At 36.3% G+C, this 10475-nt stretch overlaps 1 pseudogene; it reads right to left on the bottom strand.

The window, feature by feature from the left end:
* Positions 1–578: 578 nt before the first annotated feature.
* LOC117029827 (transmembrane protein 126A-like) lies at positions 579–1173 on the bottom strand (annotated as a pseudogene).
* Between the last annotated feature and the right edge of the window lie 9302 nt (positions 1174–10475).

The following is a 10475-nucleotide window of genomic DNA, read 5'->3' as shown; positions in this document are numbered from 1 at the left end:
GATTCCATTAACATTTATTGTAGTGTTGGTCTGCTAGTGATAAATTCTTTCAGCTTTTGTTTATCTGAGAAAATATTTAATGCACCTTAGTTTATGAAAGATATATTTGCTAGGTATAGATTTGCATGGCTGGCTACTTTATATTAGATACTAGACACTGTATTCTACTTTATTTGGTATTGGAGAGTTTTGTGCTCCTATAAATATTCTTGAAGATTTTGTCTGTATATGACAGCTAAGTTTCATGAAAACAATGATCCTTTTGTATATTGATTTTAAGTTTTGTTTGATGGGCCAAATGGCATATAATCTAAGGCTAATTTTTATCCACAGCTAACATAAGATTCTTCTGTGTATTCTACCCAATGTCCTGTGAATTACTTTTTTCGCTAGCTGAATAGTGGGAAGAGGCACTAATTTGGCCCTGTTTGACCACTGGATATAGTTCCCTTTTATCTTTGTGGGTAGTTCTCCAATTCTCAGGCGGTTTCTTCACATGCACACACTGAAGAATACTCAAGGAGGTCAAGGGGTCCTCCGAAGATCTTTGTATTTTTGTGTACAGATTTGCTTAACAATCATTGAATTTCTAGGCCAGGTTTAGGCAATTGAAGAGCCTTTATATGTAGTTTATATTGTCTAGAACCAAGGTATGCTGCAAACCTAGTCTGGAGCAAAATGGGAAATAACATCTTTCTAAAGATAGGCTTAGAAATTCTCATCCAATAAGTCAAGATGTTTCTTTTCTCTGGTAGCAGGGCTGAGTCATACTTGGCTACTAGACCACCAGTCACAGGTATAGCCAAGAAAACAGGGTACAGACCACCAAAAACAAGACCAACTAATTTACACCATGTTATGGTACAGGTTTTACAATTCAAACCACCTGTATTCAATGGTAAACTTACAAAATCTTTGTAAGGTACATTTGCTGTCAAAAAATGGGATCACTGCCATTGGTAAGCCTGCAGCTGTACGAGCCTGTGTCACATTTAAGATGTGCCAAAAAAGACTGTTTGCTGTTAGGCCACAGAGAGCAGCATTAAGTCCAATATATGTCAATCCACGTTCAAGTAGATCCCTTTCTGCTTCTGGCAGTTGGTTAATTTTTCTGGTGATGATGGTAAATATTTGGTTTACCTTGACAGGATAATCTGGTTCATGATTTTCCATCTTGAGCCTTATGCTGTCTTTCCAGCAGCCGGTGCTTCCTCTCATCTTCCTCAGCAACTAAGGCTCACTGCAACTTTTGCACAACTCACCCGGGTACAGCCATCTGTGGTGGAGCTGTCTGTTACTCTCTTTGTGCATCTTTCCTTCTGTGTGAAACCCCTAGTCTCCTACGAAGTTATCCAGTTTCAAGATCCCTGTGTTCCCCTAACGTTACACTTACATCGAGTAGCACGATATACACACTCTCTCCACTGAACACTTCCTCCAGGTGTCTCCTCACTAGCTGTACTCGAGCCTTATCAGCATGCTAAACCTCAGAGATCTCTCCCACACTGCCCTCTCTTTCTGGAATACCCTGAACAAAAATTTTCACTTAACTAAATTCTCCCACTCTGAGTCGCAGCTTAATTATCAGGTTCTCAGAAACGCCTTTCCGGACCCTTGCTTCCCCATTATTCCCATATTATTTCCTGTCATGCACTTTTTTTGTTGTTATTATGTCATTTCTGATTTTATATTTACTCTTTTGTTTACTCACTTAACAATTATCTGTCTCATTTCAGTTTCATCTCTCTATAGGCAGTGATTTTGTTTGTCTTTCCCCATCATGTGCCTAATTCTCTAAATGTATTTTGTATCTAACAGTAAAAAACAGACATTAACAATGTCTAATTTAAAAAATATCATGAAGGAAAAAAAATCGAAATGATACGGGAGTTAATTATTAGTGGGTCTCCTCTTCCTGTGTTAGGCTTTTCTGAGACTGAAGTAGTAGTTAATCTGAGACCTAAAAAGTCGAGTAACAGCTAGCAAAGAGTGACTGAGGAAAGAAAGAGGAATACCTATATTTAGCCTGAGGAAAGACATTTGATGTGAAAGCCTGGTGAGGCTACAACAAAGGCAGTAAGTGATATAGCTACTTTGATGTGTTTGAACTGTTGCCATTTCAAAGAGGAATTTATCATAATCTCTATTGCTTTGGAGTTCAGAGAGATGAAACAGGGGAGTGAAGGGGGTAATTAAAGTCAGGAGATTTTGATACAGAATCAGGAAGATCTTTCTACTATTTGGAACTGTCCAAAACCCAATTGTCCTGAAAATGCAGCAAATCCTCTGAAATTGGAGATGCTCAAATAAAGATTGTATGACCATTTCTTAAAGAAATAAATAAGTATGTTTCTGCATTAGTTCAAAATGTAGTAGTCTGTTCACAAGTATTCTGAAATATAATTTATGCTGGGATTTAGACTATCAATTGAATTTATTCATTCATTTATTCAATGATTATATAATAAATACCTACTATACATCAAATTATTGTTCTAGGTACTAAATGACCAAAGATGTTTAAAATAGTCCTGGTCTCTATCCTTAAGCTTGAAATCTAGTAAATATCAGCCCAGATATTACAGCAAGTCTTCACATTCAATATTTCTCATTTGAGAACTATTTGTGAAACATTTTTGTGTTTCTCAAAGTGGCTTGCAGTACTGAGCTTTCCTTAAATGGAAGAAACATTTTATGAATGAATATTAGATTTAAATACCTTTCACATGCTTATTCTTTTGTCTGGAACTTTTCCTTACCCCTCCTCCTTTTACCTTGCTAACTAACTAGTACTTATCCTGTAATACACAGCTCACGTGTCACCTCCTTCCCAAACTATTCCCTTTACAACTGTCAACATTCCTAGCAGATAGTTTTAGTGTTTCCTCCTCCATGGTCAGTGCTGGCCCAAGACAAATAGTCACCCTGGGCAGCAGGATTTGGCATCACTTAATAATAAACTCTTTAAATTTTTGTTAAACTTTTATTTAAGGATAGAAGAGACTGAGGCAAGGGTAGAGACAGACGGCATTTCTCATACTTGGCCCCGTTTTTTTCCCTTTAATTGTCCATCAACCCCTACTGTGGCCACAAACTGAGCATTTATACCACTTAAAATTGCTCCAATTAAAAAAAAAAAAACTATAATTTTGTAATCCTCTAACCACAACCTCCATTGTTTTGGCGATCAGTTTCTGAATAATTTACCTTAAACCTCTTCTGCCATCCAGAATTCTATAGCATCCAGTTAATTGTCCTGTTTTCTCTTTACCCTTCAGCTTCTTCTTCTTCACTTCTTATACTGAGGGTGCCAAAAAAATGTATCCACATTTTAAGAAAGGAATAAAAAAAACTATTACAATTGTAATACTCAATATATATGGATAACAAAAGATGAATATAAGTCACATTTGACTTCTGCAATTACGAGAGGTGCTCAAAGTGGTTACCATCAGCATCCAGACACTTCTGATTATGGTGAACTACTGCTTGAGCCACAATGATAAAAGTGGCTCCACTTGTATACATTTTTTTGGCACCCTCGGTATATCTAGCATACATTCTGTAGTCCACTGTTTTAAGCATTTTTCTCATCTCTATGTTTCTTTGCCCCTTTGTCCAGCAAAGCGTCACTTTTGAGTAAACACAACTCTTTCCCTGGTTTCTGGCTCCATGCTCTTGAAATTCACTTAAATAAAACTGCACAATGAAGCAGACAGGTCGTTCTATGATTCATGACTATCCATTTGAACTGTCTCATCAGGGTCTGTCAGTATTCCCATGTTTCTCTAATTAGATGCCTTTCCTACTTTCTGAAACTACTATTTTCATACCTTCCCCACTCTCTTCAAACTTCTGATCTATTTCCTTGCTTTTATCAATTTCATTAGATGAAACTTTTTATATTTTGCAGAAAAAAGTGGAAGCCATCATAGGGGGATAATTTCAACTTTCTGTTTTCAAATTTATAAATATACCTGTATCCCCACCATCTTTTTTTCCATCTTTCCTATTAAAGGATATGTCCCTCCTCCAATTAAACTCTATCTGTGGTATGGATCTCATTCTCTTCTAAGTCTTTAGGCAAATTTGCTATCAGCTAGTCCCTTTATGTCTTCTGTTTTGTATTATTTGTCTTTCTATTGAATCCTTTACATCAATATTTAAACACATTCTCCCATTATTTAAAAAAAAGTATATATATATATATATATATATATATATATCCCTGGATTTTGTCAACCCTTTAGCTCCTAACCAAACTCTTTATCTCTTTGTAGTCAAACATCTAAAAAAATCACCTGTTTTCATTTCTTATCTCCTATTAATTTCTCAGTCCACTCACTTCTGATTTCTACCACTCAATCAAAACTACTTCTACTAAACTCTTCTGTGACCCGTGTGAATTATACTAGTAGATACTTCCAGCCCTCACTTAATTTGACTTTTCAGCAGCTCTCCATATAGTTGATCATGTTCTATTTCTCAAAGTATCATCTTATCTTGACTTCTTGACACTAAATACTGCTGTCCAACCTCTACTCCCATCAACCTCTGCTATTTCTCTGATCACTCCTCAGTTCCCTTGGTTCTTCTTCCTCATTTATGTGAGTGTTGCATGTTGAATATCCCCAGTGCTTTGTCCTGGGCCTTTTCCTATTTCTTTTCATTCCTTTCTCTTATTCTCTCTTTTCTTTTCATAGTTTCTACCTTGACAACTTAATCTGCTCTCATCATTTTATTTCAATATGTATGCTAACAATGCCTAATTTTATAACATATATAAAGTAGTATATACTATATATATCCCAAATATGTCTATTAAAATTTAGACTTCTGCATCCAAATGCTATTCAACATTTCCCTTGGGTGTTGCATAGGCAACACAAACTCATTATTCCAAATTGAAATAATTATCTCCCCTTCTCCATAGTGATCATTCCTCTGGTATAATACAGCTTAGTATATATTATCTATATCTACTAGGGGCCAAAGTCTGAGAATATGGAACGACCTTTGAAATCTCACATGTTTTCAATAACATTATCCAAATTAATCACAGTTTTGGTAGAGCCTAGTTTCTAAATATATCAAAAACCTATCAATTAATTTCCATTGTAATTAAAGAACCCTGTTAAAATCACTGTCATCTCTCACCTATCTGCTATAATAGTAACTGATCTGGGCTTCTTATATCCATAATTGCCACCAACAATATTCTTTAACAATAGAGTACTCTTTTAAAAGCAAAACTGATCACATTGTATCCTTACTTAAAACCCTTGTATCTCTTCCTGTATGTCTTTGTACAGAGTCAAAAATTCATAATATGTTTGTCTTTAAGGATCCAAATGAATTGACCTTGCCTACGTCTCCAGTCTCATTTTGCACCACTTTCTCCCTCATTCTGTGTGCTCCAGCACCACTGGCTTGGTTTCAGCAACTTAATTATTGGGTCACAAACTCTATTCCATGACAGAGAATTTGCTCATGCTTTGTGCTCTGCTCTCACTCCTCTTTACCTGGCTATTGTCCTTAGGCCTCAGTTTAAACATTTCTTAATCAGAGAAGATTCCCTAGCATTCTAGATTAGAATAGGTTTCTTTGTTTTATATCTTACAGCATTGTCTACCTTTCTTGTGAGTAGCACTTCCCACAAATGTAATTAATGATTTAGTGTTATAATTATTAATATAGTCTCTGTATTTCCACTTGGCTGTAAGCTCCAGAAGGACAGGAATTAGGTCTATCTCGGATGTTTATCTTCAACTTTGATCCAACATAGTGATTAACACAAAATTTATTGCTCAATTGGCATATGTTGGATGAGTTTTTAATGTTATAGGGTGGATTGGAACATTTCTAGAATCACAAAACTTGACAAACAGAAAATACCTTTGTAATCATCTAGCCCATCCTGCTAATGTTATAAATTAAGAATTAGAAGCTTAGAAAGATTAAATTGTTTGTTCAAAATAAAAAACATAAAATGTATTGGCAGAGCCAGGATGCAGTAGAACCCAAGTCTTCTAATTCCAAATTGATTATTCTGTCCAATATATCAAACTGTCTCTCTAACATAGCATTTTCAGTTCTGCAATCTGATTTTTCACTTACTGAGTAAAACAATATCATATCCAATACTAACGACCTCAACGTAGGAAATGCAATGTGATAGTCAACAGGAAAATCAGTGGCAGCTTTTCCTTCCCTTGTGTTGAATATTGTGGCCCAATTATTATTCTTGTGTTCTCCGCACCTATCCTTTATTTATATTCTGTTAGTAACCATATTAATGAAGTTTGCCACTTAGCTAATTATCACAAATAAAATTGGATGTTTTTCTTTAGATTAAGTTTGTGTGGAAGGGGTTATTTGAGGACTTATTTCTGCATGACCTCATAATATTTTGCAATACTGCACTGTCATATGGAATTTGCCATTGAAAATTTGGCTGTGGGATTATAAAAATATAAAAAGGAAATTTTCCTTCCTTCTATAAACAAGCACATTTCCAGACTTACCACTTAGTCTACTATTGTTCCAATTTTGCTGATAAAATAAATGATTAGAATTTTCTAGTACAAATAAATAGAGATCAAGGTTATTTTTAATTTAGATAGGACAGATAGGAACAGTAGCAATTTAATTCAAATCTTGATGAGAAGGTACAGGACTAGGCACTAAGGAAACAACTACAATTCATAGGGAAAGGAGGCAGAATTAATGTTCATTTAAGAAGCCATTTGAATATACAACCATTCTTACTTTGCTATTGTCATTATGTGAATTATTTAACTAATTTGTGAAAGAAATATGCATTGGTTACCATGTCAGGCAATAGCATAAATGTTAGAAGTATGAAGATTAAGATATAGTCCCTTACTTACCAATAACTTTAGATGTAATGAAAACACTTAGAATGTAAATATGGCTGTGTTTCTCAGTATCAAAAATTATCCTCCGTCATCAACCCATGTTTTTATAATACTTGAGGTATGGACTAAGCTACTGTAACATAAAAATTCCAAAAACAGTGACTCCATAAAGATGGTAGATTTTTTTTCTCACTCATAAAGGAGTCCGTCCAATCTTGGCTAGCAAGGATTTTTCTCCAGGAGATCATTCAGGGACTCAGTTACTCCTATTGTGATGCTTAATTATCTGCTAGAGTATAGTCTTTATTCTCCTGCTGAAGGACAGTTCGTCACCCATCTTTGTTCCAGTTCTGTGAAAGGAGAAAAGGAAAAGAAATGAAATGTGAGCTATTTTCTATTTGATGGCTATAACTAAAATGTTAACTGACTTCTACTAACATCTATTTGTCTAGAACCTAGTCACCACTCTCTTACCTTAAAGGTAAGCTAGCAAACTCAGGCTCTTTCTGAGTAGTTCTATGCTTACATAAAACTCTGGGGCTTCTATTGTTGAGTGGAATAGACTAGAGAAGAATGAATATACATGGAAAATTAGCAGACGCTCACAATTTTGCCTTCTAGCCACTTAGGTATCTATGCATCCTCATCTTCCCTCACAAATACACTCAAACCTTCTATAAGAGAGTCCACCTAAAATCCTATTCAGTACTCCTGTCCTACGCTTCTGAAAACCTAGGACCAGAGTGTAATATAATCTCCATCAGGTCTAGCAGTAACTCCTTAGACTCTGGTAACCCATCGACTAAACACAAGTTATGTCTTCCCCAACTCTAACATACAATAGTAGAAAAGGATAACTGAATTAAAAATAACCCAGTTGTGATATCCTGAGGACACAACATAATCTATGGAAGATTCTAGTCAAGAATATATATAAATATACTAATGAAAAATATTATTCAGCCATAAAAAGGAAGGAAGTTTTGACATTATACTACAGCATGGATGAACATTGAAGATGTTATGCTGAGGGAAATAAGCCAGACAAAAGGGGGCAAATATTGAATGATTCTACTTATGTAAGTGTCGTGCGGGGCGGCCTGCAGGGTCTCAGCTCCCGCTCCTCACATAAGAACGCAGGACATGGTGAGGCCAAAAAGGAACACCAACGGAGCCATAGATAGGGAAGTCACACCACTGTAGTCTCGCTGGCGGCTGGGTTGGAGACACAGGAAGCAGGAGCCACACAATCCGCAACCTGCCGTCCACTTGTCTCTGCCAACCAACCTCACTTGCTAACTGCAATCCACCTCTCTGCAATCCGCAATCCACACTTGGCCCTTGCCAACCACCATCTTCCCGCCAGCCCCCATTTGCTGCTAGCGTAGCCACAGCAGTTATATTAGTGGCCAATAGCTCACTGGTTACAGTTGACAGCCAACTAGCCACAGCTGATGGCCATCCAATCACAGTTGATGGCCATTTACTACCTGAGCCAGAACCTTTCTATGTGAGGCCGAGAGCCTGGAAATGGCTCTCTGGGGCTCTGTCCCCACACTCCACCCCTACAGGGACTCGCCTCACAATCTACATGACAAGCGTCTTCCCTGAGGGGCCCTATACAAAGAGCCTGGAGGTGAGTGCAATATCCTGGACACAGCCAGGCTCTCTGGGCACAGCCAGGGTTTCTCAGGGCACCACCACAATAAGTCACCCAGAAGAGTCAAATTCATAAAAAAATAAAGTAAAATGGTGGTTACCAGAAACTGGGAAGAGGAGAAAAAGGGGAGTTATTGTTTAATAGGTACAGAATTTCAGTTTGGAAAAGTTAAAAAGTTCTGGGTAGATGGTGGTGATGGTTGCACAACAGTATAAATATATTTAATGCCAGTGAACTGCATTCTCAAATATGGCAAATTTTATATAAATATATATGTGTATACATATATTTATATACATATATATATACATACATATATATTTATATAAAATTTGCCATATATATGTGTGTGTGTGTGTGTGTGTGTATATATATATATATATATATATATATATATATATATATATATATATAGTATGTCCTTTTAAATAAAAAGTTAAAGAAAGAAAAAACACCCTTTCAGAAATGAAAGGAATGGAAAGTTCAAAGTAATTTTTGGTCCACAGCAAATATTAAATTCTCCTGGACAGAAATTATGAAAGCTTCCTGCTGGTGGAGTAAGTTCTTTGGTTAATCCTTCTGCCTAGCTGTGAAGTATCTCCCTTGTTCATTGTTCCCTGTGGTTTTGGTTTTGTAGTTTGGGAAGTTTTTCTCTGTCAATCATCCACATCAGAAGGGGCAAGAGAGAGTGTGTTTTACTTGGGGCAACTTTAGGGCACTGAGTATTGTGTTAGAGATTTAGCAATCATAGGCTCTTGAATACCAGATTTGTGATTTATCTGGTAATAAAATTCCTTTAAAACCTTATCAGCCTTCTTGTCTATTTGCTTCTCGTTAGTGCCATGTGGAATAGGCACAGTCAAAGACCTCTTCTGGACAAATTTCTTTAGATCTTATAGACTCTAATCTTTAATTTATTGTCTTCTCTACTCTGCTCATTTCTTTTCTCCTTAATTTAATATCAGCTTAGTGCCATCTAAAACTAAAGACTTGGGAACTTGGTTGGGAAACCAATAATCTTAAACTGATCTTTGCCCCTGGTCTGGCTCTGATGATAATCTTATATCATACTCTTCAGGGAATAGAAGCAGTTGTCTTTCCAATCCTCTAAAGTCCCAAATTAATGGCATTTTAATCCATCAAATTGCATTTCTCAAGCAGAGAGACTCTCCATTAGCTGAACTATATTCCCTTCCATCTCTATTTTCAAATGGGCCATTTCTTGTGTAACTTTATCTCAAGTCTTTTGCAGCACTTTGCGAAAAATTCCGAGTATCAGCCAACATACACCAAAAATCTGACTTTTATTTTTTTTATCTTATTTCCCTAGGGCTACAGGCTTCATAGTAATGTTATCTGTTTCTAAGTTAGGATATATTTTCAAGCCTCTTTACAAGGGGCACATCTTTCTGCCCTTAGCAGGTCCTCTCTAACTGCTTCATAACTTGCTAATGTAGTGCCACATATTTTGATGTTTGTGATAATGGTATCTCACTTCCAGGAGCCAATTTCTATAATTATAGGGTACAAGTTAAGCATATGTAACCTAAAATATAGTTCCTTAAATACAGCAAAATTTTTATTTCTTTCTCTCATAACAGTCAAGTAGTAAGCCATATAGAGTGGTAGCTATGATTTACCCACAATGATATCCTGATTCTTAATATCTTATTTCTTCATTATCACACAAAGTATTGCCCTTAGTTTTCATGTTGGAAGCATATTTGCAGCCTGTGGGAAAGGGGAAAAAAGGAAGTGTAATGCAGACAACTTCCTATGTAATAGAGATGTACAGACTCCTGCTCATAATGCGTTTGTAGAAACATTGCTAATGCATACTCCTGACTGCAAGAGAAGCTGGAACGTTTAATCACTCTGGGCAGCTGTAATCTAGCTGAAACACAGTGTGATTTACTACTGAAATGAAGAAGAGAAGA

Source organism: Rhinolophus ferrumequinum, chromosome 11 (assembly GCF_004115265.2).
Source record: "Rhinolophus ferrumequinum isolate MPI-CBG mRhiFer1 chromosome 11, mRhiFer1_v1.p, whole genome shotgun sequence".
Taxonomy (NCBI): domain Eukaryota; kingdom Metazoa; phylum Chordata; class Mammalia; order Chiroptera; family Rhinolophidae; genus Rhinolophus; species Rhinolophus ferrumequinum.
The sequence above is the reverse complement of the archived record's forward strand: the minus strand, read 5'-3'. Positions and strand labels throughout refer to the sequence as shown.